Here is a 15,975-nt window from a genome sequence, read left to right as displayed (position 1 = left end):
CTTCTATTATAGTTTCAAATCAAATCTAAGAGGTGTATAGATTTGCGGTAACAAAGCTCCAACTTGTTTGTCTGAAGCACGTCATTCCTCCACCACGGCCCAACTATGTCAGGCATGCAGATGCAATATTTACACTGATGGGAGGTATGGCTCGGTTGTTATTGTTTGGCCTGATTGTTTGTGTGTATGTGAACATGTTGGTATTTGGTGTGTGTGTTGATATCTGGTTGGTATTTGGTGTATTTTAAGTGTGCTTGTGGAAGTGTGCATACACTGTATGTGTGTTTGTGTGTGGATGGCGGTTGTATGAGTTCAGTGGTGCAGCCTGACAGATCTGAACATGGATAAGTATGACATATGGGTGATGTGTGGTGTGCGTGAGAGGGGCATGTCTGTGTACGTCTGTAGTGTGTTTTCACTGTTATTTACGGGCAAACTTATTGCTGCCCTACAGTGTGAAAAGCATGTGTGTTTGTGCAGTATGTGTGTGTGTGTGTATTTGGTCGAGTTGGAGTTTGAAGAATACACTTTAGACACCTTCAGGCCATGTGTGTGTACAGATGTAGGATCTTCATTTCAACACTCTTTTGTTGCTGACTATTTTCCTGAAAAGTAGGGAATGAAAACTTGTAGTGTGTTGGAGTTTAAAATGGTAATTATAGTTTGTAATTTCCACTTTAAAATTTTAAATTTGATTTTCCCTAACAAAAAATGTATCAACCCTTACAAAAATGTCCATTAATTATAATCTACATAATAATTCATATTTCCTGTTGTTGCAGGATTTTTTTTCCACCTGTGGCAAACTGGCTCAAATTAAGATCCTCTGTCTGTATGGGGCTCTCGAGTGGCACAGTGGTCTGAGTCACTGCATCTCAGTGCAAGAGGTGTCACTACAGTCCCTGGTTTGAATCCAGGCTGAATCACATCCGGCGGTGATGTGTCCCATAGGACGGTGCACAATTGGCCCAGCGTCGTCAAGGTTTGGCTGGGGTAGGCTGCCATTGTGAATAAGAATTTGTTCTTAATAACTGACTTGCCTGGTTTAATGATCTTACAGGCCCTTAAGGAAGACAGCTGCTTTGATGACTAACAAAGGCTCTTTCTAATCCAGTTTGGTCTCAGACTTTGATAAGTAAGCAGACTGGGGAGTGGAGACTAGTTTGCGATGTTTTTGTTTATGATCAAGCCATTGACATACACTGCACGATGGTCCAAAATGGTGCCTGGTGTCCACAGTTGCATGTCATTTTCCCTGGGTGTGTGGTCATCATTAGACTGTCCTCTCCACTACAAGAATTCTTTACGGTCCTGTCAGTCTCACACCGCGTGACTATCTCATCATCACACACGCTCAGGACCCAGAGATCGCACGCACACACTCACACGCACTCACACGCAAACACACACACGCAAAACACACACACACACACACACACACACACACACACACACACACACACACACACACACACACACACACACACACACACACACACACACACACTCTCTCTGCTGATAACGAGCATAGAATAATCAACTCACAGGAAGATAAGAAAGATAGAGATAGAGGAAAGAGGAGGATGCAGAGGAAGAAGAATGAGAAAGTGAAGAATCAGAAGAAAAATACAAAAGAAGACGGGCCACACAAAGGAGGGAAGATAATCAATCTGTCTTCAAGGAGCTGTTAATTATACATTCTACAGCGTTCTCCATCTTCGTTAGTCTTTAATTCATTCATAATACTGAAACAAATTACCTTTGCATGGATGAAAATTAGGATGTGGCGTAGCAGTTTGGCATTTGGTGATTAAATATTCCTGGGATAGTCAGAGAGTTTGATAGAGCACTGTTTGGTTGATGAAGTCGTGTAGTGTTATTAAGTTTGAAATAACAGTGGTCTCATCCGTGTTCACAGTAGTTACGGGAGAACGTTGAGGCATGGCATCTGGAGAGCATTGATAAACATGGAGAGGAGAGGAGGCGGCACACACATGCATGCACAGATACATGTTTTATTCTGAAACTCGAAATTGGTTGATTACATTTACATTTACATTTAAGTCATTTAGCAGACGCTCTTATCCAGAGCGACTTACAAATTGGTGCATTCACCTTATGACCTCCAGTGGAACAGTAGTGCATCTAAATCTTTTCAGGGGAGGGGGTGAGAGGGATTACTTTATCCTATCCTAGGTATTCCTTAAAGAGGTGGGGTTTCAGGTGTCTCCGGAAGGTGGTGATTGACTCCGCTGTCCTGGCGTCGTGAGGGAGTTTGTTCCACCATTGGGGGGCCAGAGCAGCGAACAGTTTTGACTGGGCTGAGCGGGAACTGTACTTCCTCAGTGGTAGGGAGGCGAGCAGGCCAGAGGTGGATGAACGCAGTGCCCTTGTTTGGGTGTAGGGCCTGATCAGAGCCTGGAGGTACTGAGGTGCCGTTCCCCTCACAGCTCCGTAGGCAAGCACCATGGTCTTGTAGCGGATGCGAGCTTCAACTGGAAGCCAGTGGAGGGAGCGGAGGAGCGGGGTGACGTGAGAGAACTTGGGAAGGTTGAACACCAGACGGGCTCCGGCGTTCTGGATGAGTTGTAGGGGTTTAATGGCACAGGCAGGGAGCCCAGCCAACAGCGAGTTGCAGTAATCCAGACGGGAGATGACAAGTGCCTGGATTAGGACCTGCGCCGCTTCCTGTGTGAGGCAGGGTCGTACTCTGCGGATGTTGTAGAGCATGAACCTACAGGAACGTGCCACCGCCTTGATGTTAGTTGAGAACGACAGGGTGTTGTCAGGATCACGCCAAGGTTCTTAGCGCTCTGGGAGGAGGACACAATGGAGTTGTCAACCGTGATGGCGAGATCATGGAACGGGCAGTCCTTCCCCGGGAGGAAGAGCAGCTCCGTCTTGCCGAGGTTCAGCTTGAGGTGGTGATCCGTCATCCACACGGATATGTCTGCCAGACATGCAGAGATGCGATTCGCCACCTGGTCATCAGAAGGGGAAAGGAGAAGATTAATTGTGTGTCGTCTGCATAGCAATGATAGGAGAGACCATGTGAGGTTATGACAGAGCCAAGTGACTTGGTGTATAGCGAGAATAGGAGAGGGCCTAGAACAGAGCCCTGGGGGACACCAGTGGTGAGCACGTGGTGTGGAGACGGATTCTCGCCCACGCCACCTGGTAGGAGCGACCTGTCAGGTAGGACGCAATCCAAGCGTGGGCCGCGCCGAGAGATGCCCAACTCGGAGAGGGTGGAGAGGAGGATCTGATGGTTCACAGTATCGAAGGCAGCCGATAGGTCTAGAAGGATGAGAGCAGAGGAGAGAGAGTTAGCTTTAGCAGTGCGGAGCGCCTCCGTGATACAGAGAAGAGCAGTCTCAGTTGAATGACTAGTCTTGAAACCTGACTGATTTGGATCAAGAAGGTCATTCTGAGAGAGATAGCGGGAGAGCTGGCCAAGGACGGCACGTTCAAGAGTTTTGGAGAGAAAAGAAAGAAGGGATACTGGTCTGTAGTTGTTGACATCGGAGGGATCGAGTGTAGGTTTTTTCAGAAGGGGTGCAACTCTCGCTCTCTTGAAGACGGAAGGGACGTAGCCAGCGGTCAGGGATGAGTTGATGAGCGAGGTGAGGTAAGGGAGGAGGTCTCCGGAAATGGTCTGGAGAAGAGAGGAGGGGATAGGGTCAAGCGGGCAGGTTGTAGGGCGGCCGGCCGTCACAAGACGCGAGATTTCATCTGGAGAGAGAGGGGAGAAAGAGGTCAGAGCACAGGGTAGGGCAGTGTGAGCAGAACCAGCGGTGTCGTTTGACTTAGCAAACGAGGATCGGATGTCGTCGACCTTCTTTTCAAAATGGTTGACGAAGTCATCTGCAGAGAGGGAGGAGGGGGGGGAGGAGGATTCAGGAGGGAGGAGAAGGTTGCAAAGAGCTTCCTAGGGTTAGAGGCAGATGCTTGGAATTTAGAGTGGTAGAAAGTGGCTTTAGCAGCAGAGAGAGAAGAGGAAAATGTAGAGAGGAGGGAGTGAAAGGATGTCAGGTCCGCAGGGAGGCGAGGTTTTCCTCCATTTCCGCTCGGCTGCCCGGGAGCCCTGTTCTGTGAGCTCGCAATGAGTCGTCGAGCCACGGAGCGAAGGGGAGGACCGAGCCGGCCTGGAGGATAGGGGACATAGAGAGTCAAAGGATGCAGAAAGGGAGGAGAGGAGGGTTGAGGAGGCAGAATCAGGAGATAGGTTGGAGAAGGTTTGAGCAGAGGGAAGAGATGATAGGATGGAAGAGGAGAGAGTGGCGGGGAGAGAGAGCGAAGGTTGGGACGGCGCGATACCATCCGAGTAGGGGCAGTGTGGGAAGTGTTGGATGAGAGCGAGAGGGAAAAGGATACAAGGTAGTGGTCGGAGACTTGGAGGGGAGTTGCAACGAGGTTAGTGGAAGAACAGCATCTAGTAAAGATGAGGTCGAGCGTATTTCCTGCCTTGTGAGTAGGGGGAAGGTGAGAGGGTGAGGTCAAAAGAGGAGAGGAGTGGAAAGAAGGAGGCAGAGAGGAATGAGTCAAAGGTAGGCGTGGGGAGGTTAAAGTCGCCCAGAACTGTGAGAGGTGAGCCGTCCTCAGGAAAGGAGCTTATCAAGGCATCAAGCTCATTGATGAACTCTCCGAGGAACCTGGAGGGCGATAAATGATAAGGATGTTAAGCTTGAAAGGGCTGGTAACTGTGACAGCATGGAATTCAAAGGAGCGATAGACAGATGGGTAAGGGGAGAAAGAGAGAATGACCACTTGGGAGAGATGAGGATCCCGGTGCCACCACCCCGCTGACCAGAAGCTCTCGGGGTGTGCGAGAACACGTGGGCAGACGAAGAGAGAGCAGTAGGAGTAGCAGTGTTGTCTGTGGTGATCCATGTTTCCGTCAGTGCCAAGAAGTCGAGGGACTGGAGGGAGACATAGGCGGAGATGAACTCTGCCTTGTTGGCCGCAGATCGGCAGTTCCAGAGGCTACCGGAGACCTGGAACTCCACGTGGGTCGTGCGCTGGGACCACCAGATTAGGGTGGCCGCGGCCACGCGGTGTGGAGCGTTTGTATGGTCTGTGCAGAGAGGAGAGAACAGGGATAGACAGACACATAGTTGACAGGCTACACAAGAGGCTACGCTAATGCAAGGAGATGGAATGACAAGTGGACTACACGTCACGAGTGTTCAGAGAGTTAAGCTTACGTAGCAAGAATCTTATTGACTAAAATGATTAAAATGATACAGTACTGCTGAAGTAGGCTAGCTGGCAGAGGCTGCGTTGTTGACTAAGTAGGCTAGTTGGCATTGGCTGCGTTGTTGACACTACACTAATCAAGTCGTTCCGTTGAGTGTAATAGTTTCTACTGTGCTGCTATTCGGGGCTAGCTGGCTAGCTAGCAGTGTTGATTACGTTACGTTGCGTTAAAAGAACGACAATAGCTGGCTAACTAACCTAGGAAATCGCTCTAGACTACACAATTATCTTTGATACAAAGACGGCTATGTAGCTAGCTATATAGCTAGCTACGATCAAACAAATCAAGCCGTTGTACTGTAATGAAATGAAATGAAAAATGTGATACTACCTGTGGAGCGAGCGAAATGCGACCCCGGATTGTTGAGTGCAGAAGTTCTGTTCGGTAGACGTTGGCTAGCTGTTGGCTAGCTAGCAGAGTCTCCTATGTTAAGGACGACATAAAACTACACACTCTAAACTACACAATTATCTTGGGTACGAAGACAGCAAAGACAACTATGTAGCTAGCTAACACTACACTAATCAAGTCGTTCAGTTGAGTGTAATAGTTGTGATGCTAATCGGTAGACGGTGGACTAGCTAACGGTGGACGTTAGCTAGCTGGCTAACTGCAGGGCAGTGTAGACTGCGTTAGATCAGAAATACGATAATTACGCAATTATCTATGATACAAAGACGGCTGTGTAGCTAGCTAAGAAGAAATTGATAAGATTAGACAAATCAAACCGTTGTACTATAATGAAATGAAATGAAATGTAATACTACCTGCGGACCGAGTGCAGATGCGACCGCTCGCTCCAACCCGGAAGTCTACCGGTTGAATAAATAACCAAACAGCCATATGCTACATCCTTCAATAAACAATCACTCCTCAACTCCTCACATACTGTAAGAGTTTGATTGATTTGAGAACCTCTTTTCATTGTCCATCTATTTTCCTCTAAGAGTAGATTATTCTTGTGACCTGTTTCAGGAAACTAGGCTTAAGTCGCAAGTCTCGACTTCACAGGAGGGCCGTTTGAACGTAAACATTAAAAAAAAATCTAAATGCATATTTATATTACTTCCCGAACATGTGAACTTTCATGTGCCTTAATAACAAACTTTTAAGCCATCTGTAAATATGAATACAATTGTTAAATTATGAGCCTAATTGGTTAAGCCACAGAAAAAGGGAGCAACCTTTCTGCTAATGATAAACGTTGGCATAAATGCGGAATTAAATTGTTGTCAGGAGCACATTTACAGTCACCAACACTCTGGATAACATGAAAACAGCCTAACCAGCTCTGCTAGGGTGATTAAAATGGTCAGTTTGGGTGGCCATCTGTAACCCAAAGCTAAAGCTTAAGATGTTTCTTATAGCATTGCACACAGTCAGTGTGAACCAGAGTGACTTGACACAACAATAATGGGCCAAGCAAGCTGAACATACAAAACAGAAAGGACACAGGACGTTTTATTTAATGAAAGGGGTTGCAGTCTGCCGTGAAGCTTTCATCCATATATACGGTAAGAGTCTAGTTACAGTTTGATATTATACATTTCTAATTTGGTCAGAAAGTTGTTTTCATTGCAAATTAAAGCTTCTGTTAGCTAGCTAGCTGATGTTCGATGGCTAGCTTGCTAGCTAACATTGAACCTTCTATATTTGGTTAACTTTAGCTAGCTATGATGATCGGTTTGTATTGCTAGTACTCTTATGGTTTGGTATTATAGTTAATTGTTTAGTTTGCTATCGTTAACGTTACTTGTCTAAACAAAAGACCCAAAGTTAAAGCTTGCTGTTAGCTAGCTAGCTGACGTTGGATAAACTGTGTGTGGTGATGTTATTGCAGAATGCCATTTTGCATCTGTTGTATAATAGTGCTAAAATATTTGTATCTGGAATTTGTCTTTCAGCATCAGTAGAACACGCTTCCTCCACCAGTCATACAAAGAGAATGGTCCAATGCCTCCCAATAAAAAGAGAGCTGGCCACACCTGAAGCATGAGGCCTTGCAGCGAGTGGTGAACTTTATTAACAACTACGCAGAGGATAATGCAATAGTATTACCAGGACACCACTCAGGACACAATCACTTTGGTGGAAAGCTGCTACAAAAGCAGCTGTATGGTGTCTCTACAAGGAATCGATGACAACACTTGGTATGTAAACATAAACACGTTTTGATTATTTAATTGACCTCCAACATGATTGGCACTACTTTTATTGATCTCACATTATTTCTGAATTTTCCAGAAGCTGTTACATCAGCCAAGCTGAAGAAGCAAGAGCAGCATCTCCTTGTTCAGAGTGAGCTGTCTGTCTACCAGAAGATGGATGCTGACGGCAAGACCAACCATCAAGACCTGCAGTTGTCTCTGGGGGCCCCTACTGAACCAGCAAGCAAAGACATCAGGATGCATTACATCTTTGATTTTGCTCAACAAGTAAGCAACATTTCCTTCTTTATACTGATTAAAGAAATAGATGAATACACTACCGTTGAAAAGTTCGGGGTCACTTAGAAATGTCCTTGTTTTTGAAAGAAAAGCTAACTTTTTGTCCATTAAAATGGATCGGAAATACAGTGTAGACATTGTTAACCTCTAGCAACGAGCAATCCGTATTCGGGAGCGTAATCATAGCCTCAAGCGCATTACCATAACGCAACGTTTCCTATTCATGAAAATCGCAAATGAAATGAAATAAATATATTCAAACACAAGCTTAGCCTTTTGTTAACAACACTGTCATCTCAGATTTTCAAAATATGCGTTACAGCCAACGCTAGACAAGCATTTGTGTAAGTTTAGCATGGCATAATGCTATGCTAGGCTGTGCTGGCAGCAGGCAACATTTTCACAAAAATAAGAAAAGCAACCAAATTAAATAATTTACTTTTGAAGAACTTCGGATGTTTTCAATGAGGAGACTCTCAGTTAGATAGCAAATGTTCAGTTTTTCCTGATAGATTATTTGTTTAGGAGAAATCGCTCTTTCTGTTCATCATGTTTAGCTATGAAAAAAAACCTGTATCCAGGAGTGTAAATCTATTCGCAAGTTCATTAGCATAACACAACGTTAACTGTTCATGAAAATCGCAAATGAAATGAAATAAATCTGCTAGCTCTCAAGCTTAGCCTTTTGTTAACAACACTGTCATCTCAGATTTTCAAAATATGCTTCTCAACCATAGAAAAACAAGCATTTGTGTAACAGTATTGATAGCTAGCGTAGCATTTAGCGTTAGCATTCAGCAGGCAACATTTTCACAAAAACAAGAAAACCATTCAAATAAAATAATTTACCTTTGAAGAACTTCAGATGTTTTCAATGAGGAGACTCTCAGTTAGATAGCAAATGTTCAGTTTTTCCTGATAGATTATTTGTTTAGGAGAAATCGCTCTTTCTGTTCATCATGTTTAGCTAAGAAAAAAACCTGTATCCAGGAGTGTAAATCTATTCGCAAGCTCATTAGCATAACACAACGTTAACTATTCATGAAAATCGCAAATGAAATGAAATAAATCTGCTAGCTCTCAAGCTTAGCCTTTTGTTAACAACACTGTCATCTCAGATTTTCAAAATATGCTTCTCAACCATAGAAAAACAAGCATTTGTGTAACAGTATTGATAGCTAGCGTAGCATTTAGCGTTAGCATTCAGCAGGCAACATTTTCACAAAAACAAGAAAAGCATTCAAATAAAATAATTTACCTTTGAAGAACTTCGGATGTTTTCAATGAGGAGACTCTCAGTTAGATAGCAAATGTTCAGTTTGTCCAAAAAGATTCTTTGTATAGGAGAAATCGCTCCGTTTGGTACATCACGTTTGGCTACCAAAAAAAAAAACGAAAATTCAGTCATTAAAACGCCAAACTTTTTTCCAAATTAACTCCATAATATTGACTGAAACATGATAAACGTTGTTTAGAATCAATCCTCAAGGTGTTTTTCACATATCTCTTTGATGATATATCGTTCGTGGAAGTGTGCTTTCTCCTCTGAATCCCATGGGAAAATGCCTGCAGCTGAAGATTACGCACCAATTTAGACAAAGGACACCGGGCGGACACCTGGTAAATGTAGTCTCTTATGGCCAATCTTCCAATGATATGCCTACAAATACGTCACAATGCTGCAGACACCTTGGGGAAACGACAGAAAGGGCAGGCTCATTCCTGGCGCATTCACAGCCATATAAGGAGACAATGGAAAACAGAGCCTCAAAAATTCTGCTCATTTCCTGTTTGAAGTTTCATCTTGGTTTCGCCTGTAGCATCAGTTCTGTGGCACTCACAGATAATATCTTTGCAGTTTTGGAAACGTCAGAGTGTTTTCTTTCCAAAGCTGTCAATTATATGCATAGTCGAGCATCTTTTTGTGACAAAATATTGCCCATAAAACGGGCACGTTTTTTTAATCCAATAATGAAATAGGGCCCCCATAGGTTCAAGAGGTTAATTTGATTGCTTTTCTGATTTTCATGACCAAGTTGCCTACTGCTAGCTGGACATAATGCTATGCTAGGTTATTGATAAACTTACACAAATGCTTGTCTTGCTTTGGCAGTAAAGCATAATTTCAACATCTGAGATGACAGGGTGATTAACAAAAGGCTAAGTTGTGTTTCACTATATTTCACATGTGATTTCATGAATGTGAATATTTTCTAGTAATATTTTTTGTCTGTTGCGTTATGCTAATTAGTGTCAGTTGATGACAATTCTCCCGGATCCGGGAGGGGTAGTTCTAAGACAGCCACCATGTCGGATTTAAAAAAGGCTTTATGGCAAAAGCAAACCATGCGATTATCTGGACAGCGCCCCATCATACAAATAAATGCATGACCAACATATTTCAACCAGGGAGGTGCGTCAGAAATAACGATATAATTCATGCCTTGCCTTTGAAGATCTTCTTCTGTTGGTAATCCAAAATGTCCCAGAAACATCACAAATGGTCCTTTTGTTCGATAAATTGCTTCTTTATATCCCCAAAATGTCCATTTATTTGTCGCTTTTGATTCAGAAAAACACTGGTTCCAATTCGCCCAAAATGACTACAAATTATCACCTGTAAACTCGATCCGAACATTTCAAACAACTTTCCGAATCCAACTTTAGATATCCTAAACGTAAATAATCGATCAAATTTAAGACGGAATATACTGTGTTCAATAGTGGATAAAATCAAAGTGGAGTGAGTTACAGGTCGCGCGCACCAAACAAAAGTGTCCACTTGGCTTGACACATGGAAACAACAGGACTACAACTTCATTACTCAAAAGAAAAACATCAACCAATTTTTAAAGACTGTTGACATCTAGTGGAAGCCATAGGAACTGCAACCAGGTGACTCAGACATCTAGTTTCCCATAGAAAACAATTGAAAACACAGTGAACTCAAATAATTTTTTTCGCCTGCCAAATAAGTTCTGTTATACTCACAGACAGTATTTTAATGTGATGTCTGTTTTGGGGTTTGGGGTAAGGTTTTTGCCTTGTGTGAAGATGTTGTATACTGGAGGGTCATGTATGGTCAAGGTGGGAGGGAGGCTCAGTAGGCCGGTCTGGGTGAGACAGGGGACTAGACAAGGATGCCCTCTATCGGGGCAGTTATACACACTAGCCATTGAGCCGTTTTTGGTCTGCTATGCAGGAGACTGCAGACAGCGTTCTGGACAGGCATGTGTGTGTTGACAGGCATAGCTGTGTCAGCATATGCAGATTATGTTTCTGTGAGGGTCAGGAATGGTCAGGATATGCAGGCACTAGAGACTAGTCTGAAGGTATACGAGGGGGCTTCTTCAGCTAAGGTAAACTGGGGCAAGAGCAAAGCTCTGTTATGTGGGGAGTGGGGGGATACGGACTCTCCGCTTCCAGGGGGTTTGCAGTGGGGTTGTGAAGGGCTTAAAATGTTGGGGGTGTACCTGGGCTCGGAGAGGTGGGTCAGGAAGAACTGGGAGTGGCTGTCACAGGCAGTGGTGTCAAGACTGGCCAGGTGTAGGTGGCTCCTGCCCCAAGTGTCATATAGAGGAAGGGTGCTGATAATAGAGGAAGGGCGCTGATAATCAACAACCTGGTGGCATCTTCCCTTTGGCATAAACTCGCTGTCCTCAACCCCCCCAACTTTTTCTGGTCGGGCCGTCACTGGCTGAGGGCGGCAGTGTTGTAGATGACCGTCCACGAAGGAGGACAGGGCCTGGTTGAACTGGAGAGCAGGGTGGCTGCTTTCTGACTAAAGGTGGTGCAGAGACTGCTGTACCATGCTGATGTCAGCTGGAGGGAACCAGCATACGTGCCGCTGAGGAGAGCTGGCAGATTAGGGTTGGACTGGCAGCTGTTCCTTATGAAGCTGGAGAGGCTGAGTACAGCAGGTCTCTCAAACTTTTACTCTGCAGTGCTGTGGGCCTGGAAGCTGCTAAGACCCACACGAGAAGGGGTTATGGAGCCTGGGCTGTGGGTGTGGGAGGAGCCTATCTTCCACAACCCAGCCATCTCTTTGAGATCGGTTCAGTCGGCCACCCTGCAGAGGCAACTTATGGCAGCGGGTTTACTAAGGCTGGGTGACCTGCGACTGCTGTGAGAGGAGGGGTTGAAAACCCCAGAAATCCTGGCACAACAAACAGGAATAATATATCTTAGGCTGCTGGAGAGATTCCTAGAGGAGGTCCAGGAGGCACTGTCTGAGCCTGGAAGGGGGTGTTTGAGTGACCAAATGGGGAGGGGTCACTGCAATGTTTCTGCCACTGCAGATGACGGCAGAGACTGGGGACTGGTTGCAAGATGGCGCCAGAGAAGAAGGCAGACGCTTTATGTACCCCCAGCCGATTGTGTTTTTTTTTGTTGCATTGTTTGTAACTAAAAAAAAAACATATTTTGTACATAATATTGCCGCTACCATCTCTTATGACCGAGAAGAACTTCTAGACATCAGGACTGCGATTACTCACCAAGGACTAGCTGAGTTATTGTTTTCCTTTCACGACTCTGATGAGCCTGACGTGAAGGATATACTGCTTCCTCAGGAACAAGACCCGATCCCCGTAATCTGCATGAAGAGGAGGCGGAGAACGAGGGGCCGAAGGGCGGGCTGCCTTCTGAGAATTCATAGGCGATCGAATAAATCCCCACTTCCCTCCATTCTGCTTGCAAACGTGTAATCCTTGAAGAATAAAATCAATGAGTTACGTGCAAGATTAAACTACCAACAGGACATTAAAAACTGTAACATCTTATGCTTCATGGAGTCGTGGCTGAACGACGACAATATCAACATACAGCTGGCTGGTTATATGACGTACAGGCAAGATACAACAGCAACGTCTGGTAAGACAAGGAATGTCGGACTATGTATTTTTGTAAATAACAACTGGTGCACGATATTTAAGGAACACTCAAGCTATTGCTCGCCTGAGTTAGAGTATCTCATGATAAGCTGTTGACCACACTACCTACCGAGAGAGTTTTCATCTGTATTCTTCGCAGCTGTTTTACATACCTCCACAGTCAGAGGCTGGCACTAAGACATCATTGAATGAGCTGTATTCCTCCATAAGCAAACAAGGAAACACTCACCCAGAGGCGCCGCTCCTAGTGGCTGGGGTTTTTAATGTAGGGGAACTTAAATCCGTTTGACCAAATTTCTAACAGCATGTTAAATGTGCAACCAGAGGAACAATAACTCTGGACAAACTATACTCCACACACAGAGACGCATACAAAGCTCTACCTCGCCCTCCATTTGGCAAATCTGACGATAAATATATCCTCCTGATTCCTGCTTACAAGCAAAAATTTAAGCAGGAAGCACCAGTGACTAGACTAATAAAAAAGTGGTCAGCTGAAGCAGACTGGAATATGTTCCGTGATTCCCCCGATGGCATTAAGGAGTATGCCACATCAATCATTGGCTTCATAGATAAGTGCATCTATGATGTCGTCCCCACAATGGCTGTATCTACATACCCCAACCAGAAGCCATGGATTACAGGCAGCATCTGCACTGAGCTAAAGGCTAGAGCTGCCGCTTTCAAGTAGCTTATAAGAAATCCCGCTATGCCCTCTGACAAACCATCAAACATGCAAAACGTCAATACAGGACTAAGATCGAAATGTTTTCACCAGCTCTGAAGCTCGTTGGTTGTGGCAGGGCTTGCAAAGCGTTACAGACTACAATGGGAAGCACAGCCGAGAGCTGCCCAGTGACACAAGACTAGCAGACGAGCAAAACTACTTCTATGCTCGCTTCGAGGCAAATAACACTGAAACATGTATGAGAGCACCAGCTGTTCCGGAAGACTGTGTGATCACGCTCTCCGCAACCGATGTGTGTAAGACCTTTAAACAGGTCAACATTCACAAGACCGTAGGGCCAGACGGATTACCAGGACGTGTACTGCGAGCATGCGCTGACCAACTGGCAAGTGTCTTCAAAGACATTTTCAACCTGTCCAAATCTGTCATACCAAAATGTTTTAAGCAGAACATCATAGTGCATGTGCCCAAGAACACTAAGGTAACCTGCCTAAATGACTACCAACCCGTAGCACTCACGTCTGTAGCCATGAAATTCTTTGAAAGGCTGGTTATGGCTCACATCAACACCATTATCCCAGAAACCATAGACCCACTCCAATTTGCATACCGCCCAAACAGATCCACAGATGATGCAATCTCTGTTGCACTCCATACTGCCCTTTCCCACCTGGACAAAAGGAACACCTACAGTATGTGAGATTATAATTCATTGACCACAGCTCAGCATTCAACACCATAGTGCCCTCAAAGCTCATCAATAAGCTAAGGACCCTGGGACTAAACACCTCCCTCTGCAACTGGATCCTGGACTTCCTGACGGGCCACCCCCAGGTGGTAAGTGTAGGTAACAACACATCCTTCTTGCTGATCCTCAACATAGAGGCCCCTCAGGGGTGCGTGGTCAGTCCCCTCCTGTACTCCCTGTTCAATCATGACTGCACGGCCAGGCACAACTCCAACACCATCATTACATTTGCCGACAGTGGTAGGCCTGATCACCGACAACAATGAGACAGCCTATAGGGAGGAGGTCAGAGACCTGGTCGTGTGGTGCAAGAACAACAACCTCTCCCTCAACCTGATCAAGACAAAGGAGATGATTGTGGACTACAAGAAAAAGGGGACTGAGCATGCCCCCATTCTCATCGACGGGGCTACATGGCTACCCAGACTATTTGCATCAGTGACAGGGGGCATGTGGGGCGGAGAGTATGGTGGGTTTTAGATGGAGCCCCAGTACCAAGGAGGTCAGGGGACCTCCGGTGGAGGGTTCTACATGGAGCCCTGGCCACTAACAGCTGGTTGACACGGGTTGAACCGGGAGTCGGGCAGGGGTGTCTTTTCTGTGCTATGAGAGAAACTGTGATTTGTGTGTTTTCTGTGTGCACCAGGTTAATGCCATTAATGTCTTTGTTGGAATGTCTGTGTGAGAGGTTGGGAGTGTTTTTTTTACTGTTGGGATGTTTATAATGGGGTACATGTATTCAAATAAGGAGAAGGCCAAATGTGTTTTGTTGAATATTCTGTTTGCTTATGCAAATTTGGCTAAGAAGGAGGAACAGTGTCAAAGGTGGGGGGATAACAGACCCTTTTGCTATTATTTAATGGGATGGTCTCTGCACGCCCTAGAGTGGAATTTGAGTTCTATAAAATGATAAAAAGTGTGGAGATATTTCAGGAGATATGGTGTGTCGGGGGGGGGGGCTGTCTGTATAGCTGGGGAAGATGTTTTGGATATACAGTTGTAGAAGTGGTGAGGTTTTGGTTATTGTGATGTGTGGTGTACGTCACCCCGCTCCTCCGCTCTCTCCACTGGCTTCCAGTTGAAGCTCGCATCCGCTACAAGACCATGGTGCTTGCCTACGGAGCTGTGAGGGGAACGGCACCTCAATACCTCCAGGCTCTGATCAGGCCCTACACCCAAACAAGGGCACTGCGTTCATCCACCTCTGGCCTGCTCGCCTCCCTACCACTGAGGAAGTACAGTTCCCGCGCAGCCCAGTCAAAACTGTTCGCTGCTCTGGCCCCCCAATGGTGGAACAAACTCCCTCACGACGCCAGGACAGCGGAGTCAATCACCACCTTCCGGAGACACCTGAAACCCCACCTCTTTCAGGAATACCTAGGATAGGATAAAGTAATCCTTCTCACCCCCCTTAAAAGATTTAGATGCACTATTGTAAAGTGGCTGTTCCACTGGATGTCTTAAGGTGAACGCACCAATTTGTAAGTCGCTCTGGATAAGAGCGTCTGCTAAATGACTTAAATGTAAATGTAATGTGTTGTTTTGTATCATGGGGTAGAGGGCAAGGTGAGTATGGTACATGTATACAGTACAGGATATATTTTGGTGGTTTATTTTAGGGGAGAATGTTTCATTAAATAAAGACAAAAAGTCAAGTCTCTCTCTCTTACTCTCTCTCTTTCTCTCTGGTTCTCTCTTTCTCTTTCTCTCTCTCTCTTTCTCTCACTTTCTCTTTCTCTTTCCCTCTCACTCTTTATTCCCTTAATCATCGCCTATCTCTTCATCCAGCCTTTCTTTCCCTCTCTCTATCAACTTTCTCTTCCATCCCTATCTTCCCCCTCTCTCTCCATTCATTCTCTCTATCCTCTCACTGCTCTACTCTACTCTCCTTGTCTTTTCTATCCCTCATTTCTCTCTCTTTTCTTTCCCTCGCTCTCCGTTCA

General features: G+C 45.3%; 1 pseudogene; it reads right to left on the bottom strand.

Annotated features, from left to right (window-relative positions):
• Window positions 1-2,187: 2,187 nt before the first annotated feature.
• LOC135572636 (uncharacterized) lies at window positions 2,188-3,289 on the bottom strand (annotated as a pseudogene).
• Window positions 3,290-15,975: the final 12,686 nt, after the last annotated feature.

This window comes from Oncorhynchus nerka, linkage group LG2 (genome assembly GCF_034236695.1).
Source record: "Oncorhynchus nerka isolate Pitt River linkage group LG2, Oner_Uvic_2.0, whole genome shotgun sequence".
NCBI classification, from domain to species: Eukaryota; Metazoa; Chordata; class Actinopteri; order Salmoniformes; family Salmonidae; genus Oncorhynchus; species Oncorhynchus nerka.
Note: the sequence above shows the minus strand (reverse complement) of the source record. Positions and strands in the feature narration are given on the sequence as shown.